At 44.9% G+C, this 3994-nt stretch overlaps 1 non-coding gene across 1 annotated transcript; it reads left to right on the top strand.

The window, feature by feature from the left end:
- The first annotated feature begins 277 nt into the window (after positions 1–277).
- Positions 278–349, top strand: trnat-cgu (transfer RNA threonine (anticodon CGU)). Its single transcript has one exon. It is a non-coding gene; the product is annotated as a tRNA-Thr (tRNA).
- Positions 350–3994: the final 3645 nt, after the last annotated feature.

Below are 3994 nucleotides of genomic sequence, written 5' to 3'. Positions count from 1 at the left end.
TGGATAAATGCTTGAAGAGGCACATTTTGCAGGGCGTTGTGGAAATATCTGGGAGTAATTGGATAGCTCGTTCAAGAGTACGATGGACCAAGCACTCTCCATCGGTGATGTATGATTTTATGAAATGTTTTATGATAGTTTCATATAAATTACGCTGGTCATTTTCCCGGTCCACGATCCCACTTTATTTTTTTGGATATGTGTCAGTGCTTCGACAACAGAATTGAAATGAATTGGGATTCGGTAGCAATGTGACGTGAGTCATGTAATTTTCCAGGGCGCGGTGGCCAAGTGGTAAGGCGTCGGTCTCGTAAACCGAAGATGATGGGTTCGACCCCCATCTGTGCCTATTGAGCTTTTATCACCTTAAATGTGATATTTTAAAGGGTTTTCCTTTTTAACTATCAAAACAATTCATAATTTTGAAGTTAGGTCATAAACCGCCTCTTAACGTTTTCTATTCTAAGGAGAATAATCCCAGCTTCTCCAGTCTCTTCGTATAAGTGAGGTCCCCAACTCTGGCTGTATTCTAATAATTCTATTCTGCACCCTCTCCAAGGCTTGACTTCTTCCCTCAAGCGTGTTGCCCCGAACTGAACATAGAAACATAGAAACATAGAACATCGAACGCAACATTCCAGCTAAGACCACATCAGTGTTTTATAATTGTTTGGCATAACTTCCTTGTTTTTATACTCTATTCGTCTATTAACAAAGAAAAAGTCCTCATGTCTTCCAGATGCTGCCCCCTCTTTAAAATTGTACGATTTAGAGCTGGTTAATACAAAACAGGGAGGGCAATCTCACCGAGTTCGGAATCATTGATCTCCAGAGGCAGATGCTTAATGGGGTATTTAAATATTCATATATAAATCTGGCCCCGTTAAAATAGTATTTTAAATTCATATTGTTATCGTCATCCTATCAAAATGTATCACTTCACAATTTTCTGCGTTAACTTACATCTGCTATGTGTCTGTTCATTTCACAAGTCGGTTATTTTCATACTCCCTCTTTGTAGCACTTACTATCTGCTTTGTGCCCCTTTGATTTTCTTTGTAGCTTTCCTATTCACCAGGAACTATGCTATTTTTTGCATTTGTGTACGCTTTTACTTTGAGTTTAATGAGGTCCCTTACCTCTTTAGTCGTCCATGCCTGTTTTTTTGGGGCCCCTCAGGGGGCATACACTGATTCTGTATAATTTTTAATTATATGAACACCTCCTGTCCTTTTTCACATTAACGATTTCCCAGTTTATTGTGGACAGTCTCTGTCTCAGCTCCTTGAAGTCGGTCTTACCGAATTCTGGAATGGTAGTACTTGTTTCGCGTTTCTCCTTGTTAAAATTTACGTTGAAGTCGATCATGTTTTGATCGCTATTTCACTTACCCTTAGGCTGTTGAATACATCAAACTCGTTACTCATTACTAAATGTAAATGGGAACGCCCCTTGTTCGTTCTTGCGGCAGTTGGGGAGAGGCGGGTGCAGCGATGGAGCGGCCTATAAAAGGCCCAGCAGGAGCTCGAGTACCAGCGGCAGTTGGGGAGAGGCGGGAGCAGCGTCGGAGCGGCCTATAAAAGGCGTACTGGTGCAGCTACAGCGGGAGAGAAAGCAAAATAGAAGTATAAAGGAATCAAAAGGTGACGTCACATGCAATGGGGTAAGTGATTGGCTGGTGATTGGTGAGTAGCTTTTCTTTTTCTTTTTTATATCAGTAAGTGAACTGTAACATTGTTATTACCAATTTAAGGGTATCTAAGGGTTAAGGCATGGCAGGAGAGATCGGTCACCTGATATGCTCCTCCTGTACCATGTGGGAACTCAGGGACACTTCCGGTGTTCCTGAGGACTACGTGTCTGGCAGTGTATCCGCCTCGAGCTCCTGACGGTCCACGTGTCGGAATTGGAGCTGAGGGTGGATTCACTCTGGAGCTTCCACGATGCTGAGAATGACGTGAGTATCACGTGTAGTGCGTTGGTCTTACCGCAGGAGAAGGGTCCACAGCCAGATAGGGAATGGAAGACCAACAGGAAGATCAGTGCAAGGAAGGTAGTGCAGGGGTCCCCTGTGGTCATTCCCCTGCAAAACATATACACCGCTTTGAGTGCTGTTGGGGGGCATGACTCATCAGGGGAGGGCAGCAGCAGCCAATTCATGGCACCGTGGCTGGCTCCGCTGCAGAGGAGGACAAGAAAAAGAGTGGGAGCGCGATAGTGATAGGGGATTCAATGGAGAGTGGAATAGATAGACGTTTCTGCGGCCGCAACCGAGACTCCAGCATGGTATGTTACCTCCCTGGTGCAAGGGTCAAGGATGACTCGGAGCAGGTACAGGAGATTCTGAAATGGGAGGGAGAACAGCCAGTTGTCGTGGTCCACATTGGTACCAACGACATAGGTAAAAAAAGGGATGAGGTCCTTCGAAACGAATTTAAGGAGCTAGGAGCTAAATTAAAAAGTATGACCTCAAAAGTAGTAATCTCGGGATTGCTACCAGTGCCACGTGCTAGTCAGAGTAGGAATCGGAGGATAGTGCAGATGAATACGTGGCTTGAGCAGTGGTGCAGCAGGGAGGGATTCAAATTCCTGGGGCATTGAAACCGATTCTGGGGGAGGTGGGACCAGTACAAACCGGACGGACGGCATCTGGGCAGGACCAGAACCAATATCCTAGGGGGAGTGTTTGCTAGTGCTGTTGGGGAGGAGTTAAACTAATATGGCAGGGGGATGGGAACCAATGCAGGAAGACAGAGGGATGACAAAAGTGAGGCAGAGGCAGGAGACGGAGGGGAGATGGGGAGGGAGGGAGGGCGGAGTGGCCCGGGGCGGGTAACAGGAAGGGCCACTGTGCGGCAGAAATCTAAAAGGACAAAGGGTGTTAAAAAAACAAGCCTGAAGGCTTTGTGTCTTAATGCAAGGAGTATCCGCAATAAGCTGGATGAATTAACTGTGCAAATAGATGTTAAAAAATATGATGTGATTGCAATTATGGAGACGTGGCTCCAGGATGATCAGGGCTGGGAGCTCAACATCCAAGGGCATTCAAAATTCAGGAAGGATAGAATAAAAGGAAAAGGAGGTGGGGTAGCATTGCTAGTTAAAGAGGAGATTAATGCAATCGTTGGGAAAGACATTAGCTTGGATGATGTGGAATCTAAACGGTTAGACTGCAGAACACCAAAGGGCAAAAAACGTTAGTGGGTGTTGTGTACAGACCTCCAAATAGTAGTAGTGATGTTGGGGAGGGCATCAAACAGGAAATTAGGGGTGCATCCAATAAAGGTGCAGCAGTTTAATGGGTGACTTTAATATGCACATAGATTGGGCTAGCCAAACTGGAAGCAATACGGTGGAGGAGGATTTCCTGGAGTGCATAAGGGATGGTTTTCTAGACCTATATGTCGAGGAACCAACTAGGTGGGTGGCCATCTTATACTGGGTATTGTGTAATGAGAGAGGACTAATTAGCAATCTCGTTGTGCGAGACCCCTTGGGGAAGAGTGACCATAATATGGTGGAATTCAGCATTAGGATGGAGAATGATAAGTTAATTCAGAGACCATGGTCCAGAACTTAAAGAAGGGTAACTTTGAATATATGAGGCGTGAATTGGCTAGGAAAGATTGCTGAATGACACTTAAGGGGTTGACTGTGGATGGGCAATTGCAGACATTTAGAGACCGCATGGATGAATTACAACAATTGTACATTCCTGTCTGGCGTAAAAATAATAAAGGGAAGGTGGCTCAACCTTGGCTATCTTGGGAAATCAGGGAAGGTATTAAAGCCAAGGAAGTGGCATACAAATTGGCCATAAATAGCAGCGAACAAGGGGACTGGGAGAAATTTAGAACTCAGCAGAGGAGGACAAAGGATTTGATTCGGGCAGGGAAAATGGAATATGAGAAGAAGCTTGCAGGGAACATTAAGACGGATTGCAAACGTTTCTATAGGTATGTAAAGAGAAAAAGGTTAGTAAAGACAAACGTAG

The sequence above is a fragment of the Pristiophorus japonicus genome, unplaced genomic scaffold (genome assembly GCF_044704955.1).
Source record: "Pristiophorus japonicus isolate sPriJap1 unplaced genomic scaffold, sPriJap1.hap1 HAP1_SCAFFOLD_80, whole genome shotgun sequence".
NCBI lineage: Eukaryota > Metazoa > Chordata > Chondrichthyes > Pristiophoridae > Pristiophorus > Pristiophorus japonicus.
This window is presented reverse-complemented; position numbering and strand designations above follow the sequence as displayed.